The sequence below is a fragment of the Misgurnus anguillicaudatus genome, chromosome 20 (genome assembly GCF_027580225.2).
Source record: "Misgurnus anguillicaudatus chromosome 20, ASM2758022v2, whole genome shotgun sequence".
Taxonomy (NCBI): domain Eukaryota; kingdom Metazoa; phylum Chordata; class Actinopteri; order Cypriniformes; family Cobitidae; genus Misgurnus; species Misgurnus anguillicaudatus.
In genome coordinates this window covers 9789789-9815789 of record NC_073356.2, presented here as the reverse complement: position 1 = coordinate 9815789, position 26001 = coordinate 9789789, and the positions used below count along the sequence as shown (strand labels likewise).

The following is a 26001-nucleotide window of genomic DNA, read 5'->3' as shown; positions in this document are numbered from 1 at the left end:
TAGTCTCAATTGTAATATTTATTTATTACATACATATGTTTTATATTAACTTGGCTTGGTTTACGTATGTTAACATGTTAAACAATACTAAAACATATCAAAAAGTAAAATAAAATAAAATCAGTAAGTAAAACAAAAAAGTTTTGAGTAGAATAAATAAAAAAGTAGCCCTCCAGATTGTTTTATCCATATTGTTGTAACCCTTGCTCACAATGTTGGAGACCCCTGCAGGCTAACTCATTTCATATTGTGTATCAACAACAATCAACACTCAATAACAGTTTATGTTGTGTTAATCATAAAATTTCTTCCCAAACAATTTGACAAGAGCTAGTTGAGAAGTAGGCAACTAGCCCACTTGCATGCAAGACTCCGTCCGTGGCTGCGCAGTCTGCAGCCGCTTCCTTTTGAGTTGCCAGGTTTTATGACAAAAAAAGTTTAAATTGAAAGTAAGTGATTGTTATGTGTAGGGTGTATTTCATAAACAATATGACAACCTGGTAAATGTCAGTCTAACAGAAAAAAATGGATCAGTGAGTTTTCCAGGAGAAATAACAAAACAGAAGGGCATCTGGAATTTTTTTTTTACTTTGTTTTTGCAAAGGCAGTTTCATTTATTTTAACACTCCACAAATTACACTTTGGGGTGGTTTCCCGGACAGGGATTATCTTAAACCGGGACTAGGCCTTAGTTTAACTCTGAAATATAACTAGTTTTAATAACATGTCTTAATAAAAACATTACTTGTGTGCATTTTGAAGCATCACAAAAGACACTGATGTATTTTATGATATGTCAGTGCAAGTTGTTTTCAGTTTGGACAGCTCTTACATTTATTTTAGTCTAGAACTAGTCTAATCCCTGTCCTTGAAACTGTCCCATAGCAAACTGCAACAAAAATAAGAAATTCCCTCCAGAATAAGTCATACTCCAGAATCAGTCCAATCAATTATTTCACTTAAGATGCTTACTTGTCCCGCCTTTGCCGCCCCCATTCCTGTCTCTGCTCAGACAGCCGCAGCCAGTTTCTCACAGTCATCTTTATATCAGCCTCAGTGGAACTTTGTAGGCAGGATTTCTTAACACAGCACCTAAAAAATGTAATAATAAAGCAACAGAAAAAAATAAGACAGCACAAAAGTCTATATATCTTAGTGGATGGTTTCTAAAAAGACAATTCAGAAAAGTCAGAGCATTTTGCAAAAAATAAAATCATGTTGTGTCAACACATTGTAGGACTTACTCAGGAGTACCTGATGAATAGGCTGTGATTTAAGGAGAGCACATCCCTTCATCACTGGGTGTGTCTTGCTGCCAATCATCTTGTGGCACTAGGAAATACAGAAAAAGGCCCGTTACACAAAGAACAGCATCACCCAGGTCCAACTAACAGAGCTAAACAAGTGACCCCACAGCAGTGGTTCTAAAACTTTTTCTGTCATTTTTGTCATTCCCCATTTTATGTAGGACTGTGCTGTGTGTGCGCTGTGTATTTTGTGTGTGTGTGTGCCTGTCTCAGTGTGTTCTTGATCTGCATGCTAAACAGCTTATGTTCAGGAGAGCCCAGCCCTTCATATTTATCTTCCTGCTGCCAATTAAAGGAATAGTCTACTCATTTTCAATATTAAAATATGTTATTACCTTAACTAAGAATTGTTGATACATCCCTCTATCATCTGTGTGCGTGCACGTAAGCGCTGGAGCTAAATGCTATCGAAGCGTCGCAGCGCGCTCCAGCGCTTACGTGCACGCACACAGATGATAGAGGGATGTATCAACAATTCTTAGTTAAGGTAATAACATATTTTAATATTGAAAATGAGTAGACTATTCCTTTAACGGTTGTCACTATGAAATGATAAAATTAGATTGTGAAACTTCTAAACAGTATGTAGGCTTTTTGCTCTAAAACTTTTCAAGTGCGCTTACAGCCACAAGTTTAAAGACCCAATAGACCCATTTACTGTTTGTACACAATGGTGACATGGCAACGTATGCACGAGCAGTTTGGCAACGGGAGTATGGCAAGAATCAGCAGTGAAGTAACACAGACAGAGAATATAAAGTAACACAGACAGGCCAAATATAAGTGGCCAGATACATATGAAGAGTTTGGTTCCAAAACCCAATAAATCCATTTTGACAAATTTTGTTAAAAACGTGTTTTCTATACCAAGAAAGTGACAAGATGAAAACCACTATTTTCTGTTACAAACTTTCACACAGCATCTTTAGGTTATAAAAACATAAAAAAATTCAAATCCATAACTTGATTTTCAAAGATTTATTACAAAAAAATTATTATTATTTCCACAAAATGCAATAAATTCATGACAAGTTTTTATTCAAAATGCTATAAATCTAATGAATCAATAGCCTTTATAAATGTGCATTCATCTTTGCCATGTTTTTCATTTAGTTGACTAGGGGTATACACTAATAAAAAATATAAACATTAATGGCATTAATCAAAACACTTACTTTGTGATATTAAGAACACAGTCATTGATGCGGTTATACGGACTACCGGCACATCCGGGAACTTGACTGTAAATTTCGTCACCGCCCCTTTTCGGGGGATAAAAAAGCAGCGCTTCCATTGGCTTCCATTCAAAGTGGCGGAGCGGGGCGGCGTTTTTACACAGCCGGCAGGCGTGGGTGACTTGTGAAATCACTCGGATTAAACATGTCGAGTATTTATCTGTCCATCCTGCCTGCCATAGAGCGCGAAAGATACATTAACACATTTAATTTGGTCAATATAAAAACATGTCCCTTTCATTCTCACAGCGTCAAATTTTGTGTAACAACGCCATCCAGTGATTGCTGGAAATATCGCTAAGCCAGTTAGTTGTATGGCTGGACGGAAAAGTGCACTCATTACTCTAAATATAAAGACATAATAAATAAATACGAAGTAACTTTTAAATACGAAGTAAAATCCTTCACTTGCTTCCCTGTTGACTCGATGAGGTACTTGAGTAAATGTCCGGGTAAAACACCTCTGACCAATAGGGAGCGTTGTTACACAAATTTGATGCTGGGAGAATGAAAGAGACATGTTTTTATATTGACCAAATTAAATATGTTAATGTATCTTTCGCGCTCTATGGCCGGCAGGGTGGACAGATAATTACTCAACATGTTTAATCTGAGTGATTTCATAAGTTATTTACGCCTGCCGGCTGTGTGCGAGGGTTGCTTTGTTCCGCTGTTTTGAATGGAGGCCAATGGAACGTCTAGTGCGATTTCCCCCAAAAGTGGGCGTGAACCTGTTCAGAGACATTCTATGACGTTGCGCTGGTTGTGCGTATACTTGATGTCGTCGCTTAACGTTTTTCACAGCGATCAGCTGTAAAATGTTTTGGTCCTGCTCGATTATCGTTGACTTTGAGTAAAATTATGGAAATTTTTTCATAAGATCCGCTGGGGTCAATGTGTTAGCATGACAGAGACTTGATGCTGTCGGCCCGGGCAAGCAAGCACCCGTCTCCCGAGTGTCTCTTGCGTAAATTATTAGATGTTGATGGCTTACGTTTCTTTCCCGTCACAGAAAACCATCACAGGTTTATCAATGCTATTAAAGTATTATTTTGTTTTTGTTTGTTTGTTGATCACGAAGTACAAAGTAGATGAGGAAAACTAGAATCCTGTGTACTCAGCGCGCCGCCATTGTTTGTTTACATTGGAATGGTGCGCTGCAATCTGTGGAGCGGATTTATGGCATTCTGTAGAAAAGGAGGAGTGGCGTTTATTGCATTTTGGGAAAAAAAGAGAGAAAAGTTTACAGAATAACACGGCGTATATTGGATTTTGCGTAAAATTAAGAATTTACTTTTTATTACTGACCTGATAGAATACTGATTCTGGCAGTAACTCATTTTTTCCGAAAATGGCATTTATTGAGTTTTGGAACCAAACTCTTCATATATACGTATATTAGTATATTATATTAGTACAAACAAACGCAACAACCAGACATTTTGATGCTGGGAAACCATTTTAATAAACTTTCTGAGTTGCTAACACGTTAGAACAACTGGCGAACAACAACACTTCCGTTGCCGAAATGCGCGCGCAAACTATTTGATCACGTGGGCTGTAAAAGGGTCTATGCATCACATATTTAATGGAAACTTACATTCAGTACGAAGAAGGTCCTCATTCACTGATGTAATCACTTAAATGGAAAAAACACAAATGGCCCAGATCCAGCTTGATTTTAAAATCTGGCCCTAATTCATTTGCTATTGAATTATTCTGAAATGTATTCTTTTACTACCTCAGTATGATGTTCTGAGTAAAAAGTGCAGTATCATACATTACATGTAAAATATCTTACTATCGTCAGTCCTCTGACGGAGCACTGGAAGAGGGTGACGTGGGGGCTGCTGCAAAGCACACAGGCCTTCGTTATTATTCGGTGTCACTAGAAAATACAGAAAAACGAAATTATTGGAGTGAACAGTAAGTCACGTTTATCACAATTAGATAAACTAATGTCAGTGGGCTGAGTAATTGCCACACATTTCTACACACACACGTGTCAGTGTTTTCATTGTCTGCGTTTTAAATGGCTTATAGTCAGGAAAGCCTTCAGTTCTCTGCGCCTCTTTCTGAATTTTAACCACAGTCTCTTGGAAAGACAGAAAACCTTGGTTTACTGATCACACTACTAATATAAACTCAAAAATCATATCTCTGGAACATCAAACTATGGTATGTGCTGTGGACCTGTGGAGTACATTGTGTCTGCTTGAATTTAGGGACCTGATGCATGTTACTATATAGGGTACACTTACCTTCACTCTACAATGATGTGGGATGGGCTGGAGGAGTTAAACAAGGGGTGGGAGGGTTAGCCAGCTTTCTTCTTACTGACACTTCAAGAAGATTAAAAAAGGTTACAACAGAAAGATGATCAAAAAGGCACATCAACCATAAAATTTGCACCTTAGATATCTACATCTGATATTCGCTGTATGAGAAGTGCAGCATTATACACATAAAATGTCTTTCTAGGTTTGCTCCTTTGATGGAAACTTGAGTGGGCTAGAGAAGGCTGCTTCCTTTTTGTCACTGTCATGGCCATTTAAAAACAAGGATTAAAATTCGAAAAATGTTTAAACACAAAGATTACAAATTCTTATCAGGCATAATAACAAGTATGAGACTAAAGTCACATGACTGCAGTGACGCAGCTGACGTACGACGTGGCTGATGTTATTAGGTGCGTCCCCGCTTTTTTTTGGTGTGCCCGAGCTTCGTTTACAGTCTGAGGGAGACAAATGCTGTAAATGTGAAAAAAAATTCACAAACATATCTGAGGATAACACGCCATCTGAGTCACGAGACTTTAGTCAGACACATGCGCTACACAACAGACATGGAAGAGAAGACAATGCTGAATAAATTCGTCATTTTTGGACCAAGATGTATTTTGGATGCTTCAACACATTCTAACTGACCCATTGATGTCAAATGGCAACTTTGATGATGTTTTTATTATCTTTCTGGACATGGACAGTATCGTGCATAGATTTTCAATGGAGGGTCAGAAAGCTCTCTGACTAAATATAAAACATCTTAAACTGTGTTCCGAAAATAAACGGAGGTCTTAAAAGTTTGGAACGACATGAGGATGAGTCATTAATGACATTATTTTTCATTTTTGGGTGAACTATCCCTTTAATTTTCTAATGGACATATGGAAACTTAAAGGAACACGCCGACTTTTGAGGGTTTTTAGCTCATTCACAGTAACCCCCAGAGTTAGATAAGTGCATACATACCCCTTTCATCTCTGTGCGTGCCATAACTCAGTCTGACGCACCCACCGCTAGCCTAGCTGAGCATAAAGACTTAAAAGAAGTAAATGGCTCCAGCTAGCATGCTGCTCCCAATAAGTGACAAAATAACGGCAAGATTTTCCTATTTATGTGTTGTGATTTGTTTAGTCACACCGTGTACAAACAACAAGGTCATGGCACAGCCATCTTTTAATACATACTAGGAACTATATTCTCAGAAGGTGAAAGACTTGCTACTTGGGCGGAGTAATTGCCCAACTCTGACCGAACTCTCTGCTCCTCACCGGGGGTTTCTCAGGTGCTGCTAGCAAATCACTGCACCCAAGTAGCCGTGCTTTGCCTTCTGAGAATATAGTTCCTTGTATGTATATGATTAATAGATGGCTGTGTCTCACATGACCTTGTTATTTGTACATGTTGTGACTATACAAATCACAACATATAAATAGGAAAAAGTTGGCAATTTTTTGTCACTTATTGGGAGCAGCATGCTAGCTGGAGCCATTTACTTCAAGTCATTGTGCAAAGCTAAGCTAGCGGTGGGTGCGTCAGACAGAGTTACGGCACGCACAGAGATGAAAGGGGTATGTATGCACTTATCTAACTATGGGGATACAGTGAATAAGATAAAAAATATAAGCCTTTAAGGTCAAAATAGTTATTCAACTTGCCAGCTGTTATGTTGTTTCCAGCCATAGGTAGGAGGGTGTTTTGGAAGGTTTGTTGTGCGTTTTCTTCTTTTTCACCTGTGATGTTTGTGGAGCATTTTGGGTGTCTGATGAAGGGCACGATGCAGGGGATGATGATAGTGTTGATGGTGATCTAAGTCACGATGGTCTGTAAATGAAAAGTTTTTACAAAGATTAGTTTTCATATTGATCACATCGAACATAGAAAGTACAATGAGTAACATCAGAACACCATAGCCCCCCACTCTTACTTGTCTCATGTAGTATTCAACAAGACTATTGTTTCCATCCTTTAGATGGGTTGGGTGATGTCCTCTTGAAAAATCTTTGGAGTATTTTGTATGAGTCTTTATAGACCCTTTTAGTCTTTGTACACAATGATGATGTGGCAACGTATGCGCACACAGTTGACTCATCGACTTTTTCAACAAATCTACCAGATCCATGTACTATAGTGGAGTGGATAGAAGACGTTAGCAGATGGCCAAATATAAAGTTGCCAGATACATATATACGTATATTAGTATATTATAAGTGCAACCAAACGCAACAACCAGACATTTTGATGCTGGGAACCCATTTTAATAAACTTTCTGAGTTGCTAACAGGTTAGAACCACTGGGGAACAACAACACTTCCGTGGCCGAAATGCGGTCTGGAGGCCACCAAGCCATGCCTTCATCATATTTACCTGAGTGAAAAAAACAGAAAAGACATTTTATTTTGCTTAAATTACAAAAGTTAATTAAAGGCTCTATTTTATGAATAGGTGTGTGTCCAAAAACACTTACTTACTATCACTTTATTACTTCATAACCACTTTGTATGACTGTCTACAGTGGCTGTGCACTTGTACTAAACTAGCTCTTTGATTGACAGGTCTACTTTTAACGTTACCATAAAAACGCACAACAAGAGCTGCCTTTAATTTTAAGCATGTCAGTTAGACAAAATCATTAAAAAAGCATTTATAGTGTAAGGGGTTGATATTATAAAATGACAGATGTCATTTTTGTGTAGACAAAAGACAGTCCGTCAATTTATGACCGTTTACCTGGCTGTTTACCGAACGATCCCCTCACGTCTAAAATACTGTCTAAAATAACTCACTGAAAAATATTTAATACGCGAACATATTAATAATAACTAACCAGGGGTGCGTTTCCCAAAACCATGTTGCTTATTTCCCATTGCCAACCAACGTGCTAACACAACAGGTTAGCAACTATGGTTTTGGGAAACGCACCCCAAGTCAACAGTTATAACAACAAACCAAGTTTAAAAACATGTAACGTTGCCTCCAACGCCAATTTCTGTCATTCGTTTATCGAAAACATTTCCACAATCATATTTAATCAACATACCTTCGCGCTTACACTGCCGGCTTGATGTGGTCCAACAACTGCGTAGATCTTGTGAAGAAAAAAAGCGCGATCGGCAAAAAGGTTGCTCACGGTTCCTCTGCCGATCTCCAGAGAGTAGTGGGCTGCAGACTCATCGCGCCGATCGTTTACCCACCTACTTTTATTCTGTGTGCAGGGGAAAAACCCCAACCGACACTTTGCCGCTGGTGCCCTCCAATAGCCAACGTCGGTAAGACTGAACGTGCTGTCTGGGAAGTGATTTTATTCCCTTTGTATGCATCTTCTTTTATATGTTCTTAAATTTGATGTATGTGTACTTTATATTTAATAATTCTGTAAAGCGCTTTAAAGGCGCTATATAAAATAAAGTTTATTATTAACTGTTAAGCGTCACCGTCCCGTATACGGGACACCTAAGTTTACTTCAATATTGTTGAGGTAAATGTTAATCTATCACTACAAACTATATATTGTTGGAAAGGTCTAAGCCTCTAGAATACATATTTCAGCAGTGTTTTATAAAATAAATTATGTAGGGAGAGTAATTGATTCATTTATGAAGAGAGTGCGCCTCAAAACATTTATATCCTGATAAATGTCACTGTCTCGCCAGTGGGGCGCCTACGTTTACTTCAGTGTTTTCCATGTGAATTCTTATCCAATCCTGACAAATTATATATCGTTTGAAAGCTCTAAGGGTGTAGTTTCCATTTATCATCAGAATTTTGGGAAAGACATTACATAGTGAGAGCCATTTTCTAAAATGCCACAGGTCCACAGGTGGGCCCATGTTGTTATTATATATTGGTAACACAAATACCCTATCTAAACCTAAAATATCTTGACAAACTATATATCATTGGAAAGCTCTAAGAGTGTAGTTATCATATATCTTTACCATTTTGAGAAAAAAATGACGTAGTGAAAATCAGTTTCAAAAAGGTCACGGGCCCACATGTAGGCCTAATATGTTTTTACATTTTTCTAACACTAAACCCCCACCCTAAACCCCAAAAATCTTGATAAACTATATATCACTGGAAAACTCTTAGAATGTAGTTTTCATATGTCAAAGTCATCTGATGATAGAAATAATTGTTGTGACAGTTTTTTGTTACACCCCCCCCCCATAGGAATGCATATTATTATTATTTATTCATAATGCTATATCCTATTATAAATCTTCAAAAATGTTGACAAACTATATATCATTGGAAAGCTCTTAGAATGTAGTTTTCATATTTCAAAATGTTTTAGCAGTAAAAATAATGCAGTGAAAGTAATTGATTCATTTATGACAAGAGTATGCAGCAAACCGTTGACACCTACTGGCCGTTGTTGTTAAAACCACTAAAACTGTAACACAAACCTCATTTTTTGTGATTTTAACTTGAAATTTGGATCACAACTGCTTGAGACATATGGCTTCATGTTTACATTATTACTTTTTTTAAAAATTTAACTTTTAATAATTTTTTCAATAAAATTAATATGTTATTGGATTATTTTTATTTATTAAAATAAATGTAAACTGCTATAACAATTTTTCTGTTAAATATTTTCACCTGGTTACACTTCAGTCAAAAACCTTGAATTGTCCTCTTTAAAACAAGACCAAGATTAGGCCTCTAGACCAAAAAGTGCCAGAGTTATATTCATTTGAAGATGCACTTCAACTTTTCACCCCCCCACTCTAAAGTATAGGACGACGCGTAAGAGGTTAACGCTAAACTACCAAATTCGTTTCACAACGGCAGATGGAAACAAGGATATAACCCAGATCTTGTCTGTGTGAGCAGTGAACTAACATCGAAAGTGGTGAAATCTGTCCTGAATCCTATCCCCCATATGCAACACTGGCCAGTCACCATAACAATCCAATCTGTTCTCCAAGCAACTATCGTCCTCTTCCGCAGAAAGTTTAATCTGCGGAGGGTAGACAAGCTGCTGTTCCAACAGGAGATTGAAAACTCCATCTCCAGCATTCCATCACACCCCAACAACTACAACATGTTTAAAGACCTGTTGAAAAGGTCAGCCAGGCGACATATACCAAGAGGATGCCAAACCGAGTACATCTCCGGGCTGTTGTAAACATCTAGTGACTTATTGAAAGCCTACCATGAGGCATATCACGAGGACCCCTTCTCCCTTATCACCATGGAACTTGGAGAGACCCTGCTGAACCAAGTAGGGGAAGACCGAAGGCTAGTCTGGAAGGAGCTGTTAGAAAGCACCAACATGACCCAAAACAGCAGGAAGGCATGGGCCACAATCCGCCGCCTCTGCGAAGATCATACCACACCTCCCCAGATCACAACAGTCACAGCAAACTCAGTTGCAGCACAGCTGGTGGCAAATGGATGCATCCAGACCAAAACCGACGCAGAACCACAGGAGAATACCACCGGACAGCGGTATTGGACCACCAACAAACAGCCAAGATAATCGCAATTCTTAAACCTGGAAAGTATCCATCATCCCCAAAGAGCTACAGACCAATTTCACTACTCTGTGTCACATACAAGCTCTATGAGATGTTATTACTATTGTCAGTTATATACTCTAAGCTTACTAAAGATCAAGCTGGTTTCCATCCTGGGCGCTCCTGTGCTGGGCAGCTATTGAAACTCACCCAACATATTTAGAATGGTTTTGAGTGTAAACTTATTAATGGAGCAGCTTTCATAGATCTTACTGCTGCCTACGATACTGTCAGGAACCACACCATGATAAGGAAACTTTTTGACATGACTTGTGACCTTGACCTGTGTCAAATCATCAAAAGCCTCCTCAACAACAGGTGCTTCTTTGTCCAATTAAATGACAAGAAAAGCAAATGGAAAGCCCAAAAGAACAGTCTACCACAAGGCAGTGTACTGGCCCCCCTCCTCTTCAACATCTATACTAATGACCAACCACTTGCTTTATTGTATGCGGATGATCTCTGCATTACCACTTAACAGGAGAACTTCCAGAAGATTGTGGCTGTTCTGGAAAGTGCCCTCCAAGTGATGACAACCTACTACAAAAACAACCACTTGCAACCCAACCCATCAAAAACCCAACAATGCAGCTTCCATCTCAAAATCATAGGGGTGGTTTCCCGGACAGGGATTAGTTTAAGACAGGACTAGACCTTAGTTTTATTAGGAAATTGCTATACCTTTTTACATCTGTGACATCTTCAGGGGTTAACACCAAATGGTCAAAATCTCCTGTAGCAAGATAGGCATAACACACACACACACACACACACACACACACACACACACACACACACACACACACACACAGAAAATATATAAGTAAAAGTTGATGCAATTAAAAGGTTTTCTTAAAACCTGAAGTAGCTCTCTTCCAGGGCACTTATTGAGTATATAGGATTATTTCCCTTGTTGTCAAGGGCCAGGCTCAAAGTAGCGCAATCCAATTCCATTCATCAGGTCTGCCAAAATCCATAAGTGCACTAAAGTTAAAAAGCACAAGAACAGAATATCAACGAGATATGTTGTTAACATGTTGTACACCAAAAGAATGAAAGACAGTTACTGGTAAGGAACTCAATCTTTATTGCGCCTGTATCTATACCTGCCTCTCCAACAAAACAAACTTTAAGGAAGCATTTTGGGGTGCTTTTCTTTTGTCTTTTACATTGTTGAAGAGCACAGTGAAAGAAGTTAGATCGAGTGACACAGACTGAGAATGTCTGAGAGTTGTCCACCTGTTCAGCTAGATTTTGCAGGATGTCATCAAGGCTGGAAAAAATGACCTAACTCAATCACGTTTATATATACATACATACATATCAGTGGTGGTCCGTGCTTTTCACACCTAGGCCTTCAATCCTGTCCTTCATAAATCAATCCATCTCGTAATACTATCATTATGACGCCATGACAATAGAAACATATCAACAGTTAAATTGCAAATAAGTAAAATAGAAATAACTGTATTTTACACCTCAAGGAATAACAGTCACCATTTACTTTATTATAAAATACACTACAAAATGAGACACAGCAAATATAAAACAGGAACCCGTTTGAAAGGTATTTGAAATTAAGTCTATTCTCGATCTCTGAACTCTATTTTTGCAAAAGAAATCCCATAAATGATTCTTGAAAAAGCATATCAATTTTGAAGAATCAAAAGTATACCAAATTATTTTGTTGACATTGTATTGTTCAAGGATAATGCAAATAGGTTTTATTAAGCATTTACTAATAAAAAGAAAATGTATTAAACTCACCAAATTAGCCTACGGATTATTTGCAGTGGTGGTCCGTGCATTTCACACCTAGGCCTTCAATGGTGTCCTGAATTAATTCATCTCGTAATACCATCATTATGATGTCACGGCAATAGAAACACATCAACAGTTTAATTGCAAAGTAAAATAGAAATTACTGGATTTTACACCTCAAGAAATAAGTGTCAAATTTTACTTTATTTTAAAAAGACACTACACAATGAGAAGCAGCAAATATTATACAGTAAACTGTTTGAAAGGCATTTGAAAGTCAAAATCTTTTTTTTTTGCTTAAGAAATCGTATAAATGTTTTTTGAAAAAGCTTACCAAGTGTTTTGAAGAATCAAAAGTATAACAAATTACTTTGTTGACAGTCTGTTATTCAAAGAAATTTTTTTTTTTTTAAGGTTTACTATTTAAAAAAGGGTAACACTTCAGAATACGGATCCATAATTAATGAATAACTACACAGGAACAAATGAGTAATTAAACAATATTAATCTAGTAACTACTGTTAACTAACACAAAACTCTGATTAACGAACTGGTAAGTAATAGCACACAGATGAATGTGGTAGTTCACTATTAACTTATCAGTAACTACTATTTTTTCATGCTTCCCAAAGAACTACTGATAAGTTTCATAATTCATGCAAAACTAAACGATAACTAATATAGGACAAATGACTAACACTACATTAACACATTTAATACTGTAAACTAATACACAAAACTGTTTATATTATCAATAGGTAAAAGCAGACTTGTTCTCATTGAATCATTGAACGACTGCTGGAACTTATAGATTCACCAACCATCCAAATGCCTATACAGTGATTTTTTTTCTTACCTGTCAAAAAATATGTTTTATGTATGGCTTCAAGCTCATATGTGAATAGTCTGTGAATGGTTAAGATTATCCCCTTTAAGATTAGCTTTCCATTAACTACTATATGAATAACGGTAACCCGCTAGTAATGACTCAAGTGTTACTACATCATTCTAAATTAATTACTATTTTTTGGGATCAGTATTCTAAAGTGAAGATCATGGTAACCTGCTAGTAATGACTCAAGTGTTACTACATCATTCTAAAGTAATTGCTATTTTTTGGGATCAGCAGGGGCGATTCCAGGATTTTATAAATGGGGGGGCACAGGGGGGCCCAAGAACCAGTCAGGGGGGGCCAATCAGAAAATTAAAATGAAAATAAATACTGGTTTAGAAAATATTAAGCATGGTTCTTGTGCAATGCCACATGCTCTAATATAGATGGTATTAATTTTTTGTATTTTGCATGGATTAGACAACACAGTTCTGTTCCAGAATAGTTCACTTTAAATAAATTGTCATAATTTACTCATCCTAAAGTTATTTCAAACCTGTATGAGTTTTTCTTCTGCTGAACACAAAATAAAATATTTTGAAGAATCAGAAAGTTGATGAACCCCATTGACTGCATGTTATTTTGTTCCTACATATGAAGTCATGTTGGTTACTCATGTTGGTTACATTCTTAACTCTTTTCTATTTTGTTTATCAGCAGAAGAAAGAAACTCATACAGGTTTGAAACAAGTTTAGGTATATGACCATTTAAATTAAGTAAACTACTCCTTTAAGTAGGCTATCTAAATTGCGTGTAGCTGGTATTAGTTAACGTTCTGACATATTAGGATTTTGGGAAAATATTAGCCTACTTAAAAATGTGTTTTTCGACTTTCATTGTTTATTATATTGTGTTTTAACACAACTAAATGCTATTTTTACATATTATATGTTCTGTTGTCAGACATAAAGAAAGAGTTTAAAATAGTGACTAAACACGACCCAATAACACCTCGTGTTTAATCCAACCTGCTGTTACTTTATACTGCTAAATTCCTGATTTAAATGCGACATTGCCTGATACACTTTACATTGAAGAGCTGATATGAGGTGATTTTGGATTACCTGTGTGTGTCATGCAGGGTTGCTCTTCTCATCTGATTGTGTTTATGAGCGCTTTTAAATGCGAGTGATAGTTTTATTGTAGATAGCGTACAGCACAGACAATTCAGCGCAAATTAAAAAATATCAGAGAATACTGTTAGGCGCGCGCGCATACCGCACCATAGGGAGGGAGAGAGAGAGCTCGTGCACAGATAACTGGTGTGTGTGTGGGAAAACACTAACCTTTCGTTAAGTCATGATACTCGATCAACCATCTTCTCTGTCAGTAACATCTGTTGACTGATAACGTTTACGTGAAAAGACAAGGACACGGAGGAACCCAGGTGGAAAACACCGCCAACTTTTAATTCCTTCACTCAGTGTCATATAAGAGAGGCACTGTCAAGGTTCGGCACGCAGCAGTGAGAAAGCGTGCACTCGAGAGAGAGAGAGAGAGAGAGAGAGAGAGAGAGAGAGAGAGGCGCTGCTGAGCGCTTGCAAAAGCGAACGAAGCCGTTTTAAATAGTAAAATAAAATGTAAATGGTAATCATGAAAAATCTATTTGATTTGTGTTGATTTGTGCCAGTGTTGAGTCTGTGGCGGGGCGCCCTCCTTCTTCGCGTTCGCACGAGTCTCAAATCATACAGTGATTGACAACTGGTCTAATGGTGCGGTGGGTGTCGTGGTGTCTCTTTCCTCCTGTTTTAAAAACGCGCAAGTACTGTGCTCGCTTCGTCTTCGCGTGAGTCTCAAATCAAACAGTGATTGACAGCCCTCTGGTCCAATGGTGCGGTGGGCATTTTCAGGTTGAGAGTAAATCTAGCTGGCCCAATGAGATTGGAGGGGGGGCACCAGGGGGGGCCAATCATATTCCAAGGGGGGCCGGTTCCACCCCATGCCCCCCCTCTAGACATGCCCCTGGGGATCAGTATTCTAAAGTGAAGATCATGGTAACCCGCTAGTAATGACTCAAGTGTTACTACATCATTCTAAAATAATTACTATTTTTTTGGGATCAGTATTCTAAAGTGAAGATCATGGTAACCCGCTAGTAATGACTCAAGTGTTACTACATCATTCTAAAGTAATTACTAATTTTTGGGATCAGTATTCTAAAGTGAAGATCATGGTAACCCCCTAGTAATGACTCAAGTGTTACTACATCATTCTAAAGTAATTACTAGTGTGTTACCGTGATCTTCACTTTAGAACACTGATTCAAATCATACATAAAACAGTGATTATAAAATTATTATCAAAAAATATATATGTGTTTGGCAGACTGTACAATGCACTACTTAATATTCCGGTAATAATCACCTTAGGCAAATAACCAATGCCCAGGGACCACGAAGACAGTAAAGAGCCAGAGTCACAATGTACAATATCTCAAGTGTATCAGTGTATTTTAAATATGAATCATTGAGGATAATAAAGCATTCAAATAAATGAACAAAACAAAGTGTAATCCTGCATAACAACAATAACAATAATACAGAAATAACAAAGTTAGATAAAAAAATATTAATTGGAGATCTGGTAATGAATAATGAAAAGCAAGATCAATGATTAATAGCAAAGTCCCAATAGTTTCAGGGAATGTCTACTTGATGTAACCCGTTGAGTTGAAATAGAGATGCTCCTCAGTATGGTGGAAATCCTCACGTGTAGAGTTGAATAGGTGTACCTCAGACGCGTTGCTTTGTAAATGAAGGGATTGGAGTTCATTGCGATGATATTCTGTTGTTGCTCGTGACATCCGGGATTTTTATGTATGTCGGTGTGTGTGTGTGTGTGATGTGTTTCTAGAAGAAAACAAATAAAGCGCCATTTGTAAGACAATGGTTACTTTATAATATTGCTCTTAAAAGGTTAAACATGTGAGACGCGCATCTGATGTATAAATATATAAAACATTCAACCCAGTATCACGAAATTGCGTGACTATTTCACGCATGGACCAGCGTGAAAATTCATGCTTTGCCGCGTTTGAGCGTGAGCATGTCACGCTTTTCTGTTTGTGTCACTGTCACGTATTGGTAAATAAACTTTTTTGTCCTAATTTCTTACCATTGTCGCTTCGGTTTAGGGTTAGATTTACATAAAATGACATCCTTACCTAAACAAACTCTAACCCCAACGTCAGGTGACAATTGGGTAAAGTTTAGAAAATATAAAAGAATAAGTCTTGTATCTTTTTTTTAAAAAACCAATTCTTAAAGTGACAAATAACACAAGCACCAAATCTAACCCTAAACCGAAGCGACAATGGTTTGAAAATAGGACAAAAAAGTTGAGTAACCAATATGTGACAGTGACACAAACAGAAAAGCGTGACATGCTCACGCTCAAACGCGGCAAAGCGTGACATTTTCACGCTGGTCCATGCGTGAAATAGTCACGCAATTTCGTGATATAGGGTTGAAACATTGCAGCTATGTTATCCAATCTGAATAAATACTTACAACAATATACCCGACAATACTTCAGATAATAAGATAAGACCGAATAATAAGCAAGAGTGACTTACAATCTTTATTGAGGCACATCATTGGACTCGTCATATATCCGCAAACTCGGATGCAATCATACACCACCTGTAGTCAATCCAACCCGAAAACCTCTCTTCGCTCATCACTCTGTTATTTATTCACCGGTTATGCCATCAATCTGTGATATTACAAACTTTAGAAAGACAGCACATGTACCTTCCTCCATTGCCACAGTGGATCGCGCGTTATTTCTCTCCGAACGCACGAGTCTCGATACTTCAGCATAACCATGCCTACTAGGGGCAACCAACACCGAAGCCACAATGGATTAAAAATAGTAAAAAGCAGTTGAGTAACCAATACGTGATAATCACACGAAAACAGGAACTCGTTATAGGATCACGAAAAAACGCGGAAATTCGTGATAATATCACGAAAAAAGAATTAAAAAAATACGTGACTATATCACAAAACTTTGTGAGACTGGGTAGTCTTTTGCACACACTGTATGTATGTATGGCATTTAGATGGTTGACGAATCTAAAAGTTCCAGTAGTCTTTAAATGAGAACAAGTCTGCTATTACCTATTGATAATGTAAACAGTCTTGTGTATTTGTTTACAGTAGTAAACGTGTTAATGTAGTGTTAGTCATTGGTCCTCCATTAGTTGTCGTTTAGTTTGCATGAACTATAAAACTTCTCAGTAGTTCTTTGGGAAGTATGAACAAATAGTAGTTATTGATTAGTTAATAGTGAACTACATTCATCTGTGTGCTATTACTTACCAATTTGTTAATCAGAGTTTCTTGTTAGTTAACAGTAGTTTCTAGATTGTTAATACTGCATTACTGATTTGTTCCTGTGTAGTTAATCATTAACAATGGATCCGTATTCTAAAGTGTTACTTAACAAAGTGATATTCACAAAATGTACATTTTACAAATATCATTTGCTTACTAAATAAAATGCATTAAACTCACCAAATTAGCCTGTGGATTATCTGTAAACAAAATCCACCCTTCTATCTTTGGTCAAGAAGAGTTTGATTACTATGTCCTTTTCTATCCCCATAGAGGCTAATGCTGAAAGTCAAGACTGTCCAGTAGTATTTCTGGCATAAGTTTTTATTTGTTTTAGGGCTGAAAATGTCTGTTCGACCGAAGCAGTTGACACAGGAATAATCACCGCCAAACATGTCAATCCGTACAGCATGCCTCATGCTCTTACCCAAATTTTTATGCTGAAGGAAATCAACGATTTTAACAGGATTTTTGCCTTCAAAATCTGTCATGGCATACATTACAGTCAGTTCTGTTTTTTGCCGGGGAAGATCGAATAGTGTTCAGTGAATCTGCGACTACGTTAACACAAAAGAAGATATTTTGAGAAATTATGGTAAAACACACAGCAGATTGTGACCATTGACTTCCATAGTAGGAAAAATATTTTGAAAAGTTATTTTGATAAATGATGGTAAGCACACAGTTGACGGTACCCATTAAATTCCATCATATTTTTTTATTCCTACTATGGAAGTCTATGGTCACCATCTCGAAATCTGATTGAATAAATGCTTATTATATAATACCCCACTGGAAGCAGCATGACGCTATGAGGTAAAGATAAGAGACAATTATGGGATTCATTCAATACACATTTATGAAAAATGTATTACAAAATGTAAATCAGTGATTCAGATAGTGTTTAGGCCAGGAGAGAAGGCTTTGCTAGCCCTCACCACCCACCACATAATAATGAGAAATTTTGCAATTAATCACAAAAAGTTAATTACATGAAGTTCAAAAGATCTGTATTTCATATTTTATTCTGCAATAACCTGATGTGTTTCAGAACATAGGATAGTTTAACCACTCTTACCTTTCACATGTGCTTGCATGCACCTCTAGAACATCAAGAGGAAATGGTGCCTGGCAAATTTGGCAAGACGCATTTTACGTATTTTACATATTACTCACTTTGAAAACATGAGAATACATACAAGGGAACATACAGTAAGTAGAGTATATGATTCTATCAATTAGAAAAAAATAAGTTTCCATAACAACAATTACCTTTTTGGATGGTTCTGCATTCAGAACAGGTGGTACAAATTCCACATCCGAGTCACAGTTGAATGTCTATAAAAAATATCAACGGCATTATATGATCAACCACTCAATATTGTGGTTTTAAAAATACAAAGAAATGGTTAAAACACGTTCACTTACTGCTGCGCTAACTTCATCATGCAAACGTTCTGCAGCATCACAGTTATTGATTCCTCACTGTCAGAAAAACTTACATTGATACAGGATTTGACATGGACTGCCAGGAGCTGTAATGACATTTGGTCATTGCATCTACTGTAGTGAGCTTCAAATTCTTTGGAATTGAGTGGCAATGGAGTCAAATCAATGTCTAGTTGAAGTGTCACTATATAAAGAACAGATTTGCCACAATTGCTTGCTGTTTGTACTTGTGCTCCAGTGTAGCCTTCTGATTCTGGAGCAATCACAGTTAGGGGCCTCTGTCCACTTCCACCTGTGAATGTAGCAAAACTGTAAAATAGGAATGCAAAAATGTTTTAAATCATAAAATCTCAAAATCATACAATCCCTGTGGCTTTAAATAGCAGGCCGTCTCTATCCAAGCCCTGCATTTTGGAAAATTTAAGACACAGCATCTCAGACAAAACTGTATATAAATATAATGTGTTAACAATGTGAGTGTGCATTAGATAAAGATGTGTTTAAAAAAAAGCAGTGTTATAATTAAAGTGAAAAAAGTACAGAAATGTTATAAACAGATTTCATGTCCTTATTTCAAATGTATTAAAAACATTACACATTCAACTCAAAATCACAATATTAACAACATTTATAAGTCTGTCTTGTTTTTTTTTTAAAGATAAGCAAATCAAATTAATATTAGGCTGTTCAAAAACAAAATAGCAGTGTAAAAGTTTTTCTCTTTAGACACTTATAATCTGAAGATTTTTTTTAAGATTTAACTAAACTTTAAACTTAACTTTAAGCCATAAGAACAATTTTACTCTCATCAGGCCACAAAATTTTACGCCATGTTTCTTTGGTCCAGTTGATGTGTTGATGTGATTCTGCAGATGTCTTTATTTCAACAATGGCGCTTTATGGGAGCTTCTTGCTAACAGCTTAGCTTATTTCAGATGTCTTCTGACTGTCACAGTACTTAAAGATCATTTTAGATCATCTTTGATCTGTCTAGAGCCCGGAATACACTGCACGATTTTTGTCCTCTTATAAGATCATTACCTTATCACAGTGTGCGACATGTACCGTTTAAACTCGGGTACGAGAGGCGTGTAGACTGTACGATGATGACACGGAAGCTTCGGCGGCTGCGTCACGCGTTGCGCAACGTCACCAGCATGCGCTCGTGGTAAACAAATACCAGCGGCAGGTCGTAGCAGCAAACACACTGTGCGGTAATCATGCCGAATTTCTGACACTGTAAGAAAACTATCGTAGGCTATCTTTGGACGCAAGACCGGGAAAACGTCGTCTTTGAACCTCTCTCACTGTACGACATAGGACCACCGATGGAGAGCCACGATCACAGAAATCACGATGACAGTTTCACGATGGCAATCTTTCGTCTGGGACAGCCAATTATCGTGCAGTGTATCCCGGCCTTAAAGGTGATGAATGGCTGAATCTTTGCCTTCCTGACTATTCTTCCATCTGTTTTAAAAGTATTGCTTGTTTTCTTCTATGTGCTTTGGGTTTTGTTAAGCCTGAGTTTCCTCATGCTGCCTTGTGCACAAATTTATTCATGCTGCAAGGCTGCAAGGAAACTATGGACCAATTTTCCCCCTGAAATAGGGAACCAATCACAGAACAGGTAGGGGGCAGTAAGACGATGAAGACGTCTATGCAACACACCAAACCAGTTTTGTTTATCCAACACGGTAGTAGACGCAAAGTTACTTTTCGATGCAGCCATAAATAGTGTTACAAGTAGTTTTGAACACAAGTTTATTTAAATAGAGCAACTTTTGGCATTAAACAATTTAATATGTTTGGATATGGCAAGACATGATAGCCGCGGAGTTTTATAGGACCAACCTGCTAGGCATCGCCGTCGTCTTAGTCCATTTAACTTATAACTGGTAAGTGGTATATTTATTAATATTATATTGTCATTATGCCTGTACTGTGGATGTCACAGTGCCACTAAGTTGTGTTGCTTTTCAATATCAATATACAGCTACCGGTTTAGTTCCATAGCTTTCAGCTGTGTGCACACGTACCAGATAAAAGTTGTTGACGCTTGAATTTATGTCGCTCTACATACGTCATCTGGTATAATTGAAATGATTGGCTATGAGCTACGTAAAGACGCATTTGATAGACATTCACAGCGCCAAATAAACGGCTCTGGGCTTTCGAAAACCATGCCTCAAATACGAGAAAATGAGCATGTGAGACCACGTCTCATTCTCTATGAGATTGGTCTGGTGTTAGCAGGCTAGGTTTTGTTGCCATTTGAAAACATTTGAGATCTTTTTTTGCTGAGCATCAAAAACTTTCTCCCTTCTCAAATCAACTTCCTCTGAGCAATAATAGAATGGTCCATTTTACTTAGAAATTCAGCAGCAGATCTATTTTATAACAATGGGTGAAACCCATTTCCCATCTTTCTTAATAAAGTTCAAAAAGAAGCATTTTTTTCCACAGAATGAACTCATTTTCAAATTAAACTTTACACTCCTATTATTTTGATCATGCCATTAATAATAAGTCAATAACTCAGAACAAGTAGTGTGGATATCATTACCAATTGGCTCTATTGTTTTTCTACTAAATCTTTAAGTAAATAATTTCCAATGCAAAAATATAACTACTACGAATAAGAGTGGATTATCAGGTTGCACTGTTATTATTTTGAACATAACGTCTCGGTTACGGATGTAACCCTCGTTCCCTGAAGGAGGGAACGGAGACGTCACGTCGTGACCGACGAATTGGGAGCTCGCTTAGAGAGACCAATCTGCTTCGAATACTACTAAAACGCCAATGAACTTGGCATTGAGATATTTGCATAATGCTGGCGCCGCCCCGCCAGGTGCGTATATAAGGCGCACGTGCAAATAGGGAAATCAGCTTCTGTTCGCTGAGAAAGCCGGAAGGTGACCGGCCTAAACAGCAGGTGGCAGCACCTGTGGCGACGGGACGTGACGTCTCCGTTCCCTCCTTCAGGGAACGAGGGTTACATCCGTAACCGAGACGTTCCCTTTCAGTCGGTCACTACGACGTCACGTCGTGACCGACGAATTGGGAAACCCTACTAAAACGCCACTAGGGGCTGACCTCTTCCAGTGTCTGCTTAAAGCCCTCCGGTTCCACTTAAGGATAGGAGAATTAGGTTTCAAGGCAGAAGGCCGGGCACTAGATGTTCCTTTAACCCCACAGTAGTGCCAGCGACTGGGAAGCGCCCTAACTGAGCGGTATAGGGACGCTGCGGAAGCCACCGCCCCGTTAAGGGCTAATGGTGGACGAAAGTCAACCGTAGTTGAGGTATATAAATGACAGCCGTGGCTGTGTAAGCAAAGCAGTGCTCTGCTAAGGGAAACGTGGGCTGGTAGGATTAACCCCACGGAATAATACTCACAAAGGAACCCGTTGGGACACAATGTGGGGCCCTGGCCAAACACGTAGGTTCGTAAGAATACAACTAGTGAAAGGCTGACAGCCAATGCTCCGCAACAAAGGCTGTCAAGGCAGTGGAGAGAGCAAATCAAACCATTACGCATTTTTGCTCTGTTCGCCTTCCATACTGAAAACTCAATTTGGAGCCTCAGTCGGAGGCTGCAAGCCGACTTGCGAGTCTGCTCTCCGTGTCCTCCCTGGTGAGGACAGAACACGAGAGGATACAGGCTCGATACGAACATTGTAGAATCTAATGAACGTATTAGGTGTCGCCCAACCAGCAGCTCTACAAATGTCTGTTAGCGAGGAACCACGAGCTAATGCCCAAGATGAGGCAACACTCCGAGTGGAGTGCGCTCTCAAATTAAAGGGGCAAGGAATGCCCTGCAAATTGTAAGCCAGGGCGATAGTATCAACTATCCAATGAGACATCCTCTGCTTAGTGACAGCTTTCCCTTTCTGCTGGCCACCATAACAAACAAAGAGCTGGTCTGAGGTCCTGAAGCTTTGCGTGCGGTCCACGTAGAATCGCAGTGCGCGTACGGGGCACAACAAAGCCTCGGTTGGGTTTGCCTGCTCCAAAGGCAATGCTTGCAAGCTCACCACTTGATCTCTGAAGGGAGTAGTGGGAACTTTGGGCACGTAGCCTGGTCTGGGTCTCAAGGTCACGCTCGAGACAGAAGGACCAAACTGAAGGCACGAATCGTCAACAGAGAATGCATGTAAATCCCCTATTCTCTTCACCGAGGCCAATGCTAGTAGGGTCAGAGCCTTCATGGATAGAAGCTTCGGACTCGCAGACTGCAAAGGCTCGAACGGAGGACTCTGTAGCGCTTTCAGCACCATGGACAGGTCCCAGGGAGGAATAGAAGGAGGGCGCGAGGGGTTTAGCCTGCGAGCGCCTCTCAGGAATCTAACAACCAAATCATGCTGGCCCACTGATCTGCCATTAATAAGTGAGTGATGCGCAGATATAGCGGCGATATCAACTTTAATAGTGGACGGTGACAGCCTACCATCTAACCTATGTTGAAGATATAAAAGCACAATGTTAATAGGGCATTCTCTGGGGTCCTCGCGTTGCGAAGAGCACCAGGTGACGAAAAGGTTCCATTTTAACGCGTAAGCCCGTCTCGTAGACGGAGCTCGTGCCGCGTCAATAGTGTTAGATACCGCTTGGGGTAAATCACTTAAACCTTGCGCGCGCTCAACGACCAAACGTGGAGATCCCACAGGTCGGGGCGCGGGTGCCATAATGTGCCCCCTCCCTGAGAAAGAAGGTCCTTCCTCAGGGGAATCCGCCAGGGAGGGGCTGTCGCGAGGAGCATTAGTTCCGGAAACCAATTCCTGGTCGTCCAATATGGGGCGATCATTAAAAGGCTCTCCTCGTCCTGCCTGACTTTGCACAGTATCTGTGCTATTAAACTCACTGGGGGGAACGCATATTTGCGCAGGCCCCGCGGCCAGCTGTGTGCCAACGCATCCACGCCAAGGCTGCCCTCGGTTAGTGAATAAAACAGGCGACAATGGGTATTGTTCGGTGACGCAAATAGGTCTATCTGCGCTCGACCGAATTTCCTCCAAATCAGCTGGACCGTCTGGGGGTGGAGTCGCCATTCGCCGGGGCGCGCTGCTCGGGAAAGCGCGTCTGCCGCTGTATTGAGCGAGCCCGGTATGTAAATGGCACGAAGGGACCTCAGATGCTTCTGACTCCAAAGGAGGAGATGACGAGCGAGATGCGACAGGTGACGAGAGCGCAAACCGCCTTGACGGTTGATATACGCTACGGTCGCAGTGTTGTCTGAGCGCACTAGTACATCCTTCCCTCGCAGCTCCTGAGCGAAGCGTACGAGTCCCAGATATACTGCCCATAACTCGCGGCAATTGATATGCCAATGCAACTGGGGTGCTGTCCACACCCCCGAAGCCGTGAGCTCGTCGTACGTGGCTCCCCAGCCCGTGTCGGAGGCATCTGTATGCACAACAGCATGCCGGGAGACCTGTCTCATGGACACGCCGGCCCTGAGAAACGCGGGGTCTGACCACGGGGGGAATGTTAGGCGACACGCAGGTGTAATGGTTACACGATGGATGCCAGCGCGCCACGCTCTCCTCGGGACTCGATCGTGAAGCCAACGCTGAAGCGGTCTCATATGGAGCAGCCCGAGCGGTGTCACGGCCGCTGCTGCTGCCATACGCCCCAGGAGTCTCTGAAATTGTTTCAGAGGGACCGCATTCTTCCCTCGGAATGAACCGAGGCAAGTCAGAATTGATTGGACGCGCTCTTCTGTTAAACGCGCCGATAAATCGATCGAGTCCAGTTCCATACCGAGAAAAGAGATCCTCTGCGTGGGGCAGAGTTTGCTCTTTTCCCAGTTGACCCGAAGACCCAAACGGGCGAGATGTTGAAGTGTTAGATCTCTGTGTTCGCACAGCGTTTGCCGAGAATGCGCTATTATAAGCCAATCGTCGAGGTAAGCCAGAATGCGAACACCGCTCTCTCTGAGGGGCTTTAACGCCGCCTCTACCACTTTCGTGAACACACGGGGAGAGAGAGACAGCCCGAACGGTAGTACTTTGTATTGATATGCCCGCCCTTCGAACGCAAACCGGAGAAACGGTCGGTGACGAGGGAGAATGGACACATGAAAGTACGCGTCTTTCAGGTCTATCGCTGCAAACCAATCTTGGGGGCGTATTGCACTGAAAATTTGTTTCGGTGTAATCATCCTGAAAGACCTCTTCTGAAGAGATTTGTTCAGGACACGCAAATCCAAAATCGGTCGTAACCCGCCGCCTTTCTTGGGTACTATGAAATACGGGCTGTAAAACCCGATCTCATCTCGGTACGAGGGATCGGCTCGATCGCGTCCTTCGCCAGCAGGACTTCGACCTCTGCACGCAGTACATGTGCAACGGACGCTTTCACCGTGGTGAAACGTATGCCCGCAAATTTGGGAGTGTGCCGATTGATTTGAATTTCGTAACCGAGGCGGATCGTGCGTAAAACCCACCGAGACGGACTGGGAAGCTGAAGCCAAGCCCCCAGGGACCGTACGAGAGGAATTCACGGCACTACCGGTGTACCCGCGGCGGGGCAGCGAGGCGGGACAGGCGGGACTGCCGGTGCGTCTGCCGTGACAGCATAAGCATCTACAGTATGTGTGTGTGTGACACTGACCTGAGCCCGCTGAGGTCAACGGTCGTCCGGTCTCCTCAGCTGAGGACGCAGACTCCGAAGGGGTTGCTGGTGGTCCGGTCTCCGAAGGGGAGAGCTCGAACTCCTCAGAATACCCACTGGCGACAGAGGAGAGGGAGGAAGAGCATCTGACTGCCCGCTCACATCTCTCTCGATCCTCTGGAGACCTGGAGAAGGAATAGGAATGCACTCTTTTTGTGGTTTTGTGGGTGCCGGCTGAGAAGCCGGCGGAACAGAAACAAAACGAAACAAAAGATTTTCCACCCGGCCCTCTACCGGTGGAAGGAGCGGTGCCGTCACCGTCTCCCGTAGAGTGATCCCATCCAACTCCAGGTCGCCCGTCTCAGGGCCGCTTCGATTTCCGTTTGCCACGGGAAGCGGGTGGTGCGGGCGGGGCGGGCTGCCGACGGCTGTTCCCTCTCCGTGGTCTAGAAGACGTTCTAGCGGGGGGGGCGGAGGCAGCCGCCGGAGGGCGCCCTCGGCGAGGAGCAGACGGGGCCGCCGGCGCTGGGGGGCGAGATGCAGGTCGCTTGCGCCGGGGCATGATCTGAGCGATCGCTTCCGTCTGCTTCTGG

At 40.5% G+C, this 26001-nt stretch overlaps 2 long non-coding RNA genes across 4 annotated transcripts; both read right to left on the bottom strand.

The window, feature by feature from the left end:
* Positions 1–305: 305 nt before the first annotated feature.
* On the bottom strand, positions 306–8107 carry LOC141351395 (uncharacterized). Of its 3 annotated transcripts, XR_012359648.1 has the most exons (5): positions 4804–4975; positions 4344–4430; positions 4143–4181; positions 1245–1332; positions 306–1092 (listed from the first exon to the last, which is right to left on the bottom strand). It is a non-coding gene; the product is annotated as an uncharacterized lncRNA (long non-coding RNA). The 3 variants fall into 3 exon arrangements; XR_012359649.1 differs by lacking the exon at positions 4143–4181 and having other exon boundaries at positions 308–1092; positions 4804–4964; XR_012359647.1 differs by lacking the exons at positions 4143–4181; positions 4344–4430; positions 4804–4975 and adding an exon at positions 7865–8107 and having other exon boundaries at positions 311–1092.
* A 7320-nt stretch (positions 8108–15427) lies between these two features.
* On the bottom strand, positions 15428–17515 carry LOC141351408 (uncharacterized). Its single transcript, XR_012359668.1, has 2 exons — positions 16578–17515; positions 15428–15852 (listed from the first exon to the last, which is right to left on the bottom strand). It is a non-coding gene; the product is annotated as an uncharacterized lncRNA (long non-coding RNA).
* Between the last annotated feature and the right edge of the window lie 8486 nt (positions 17516–26001).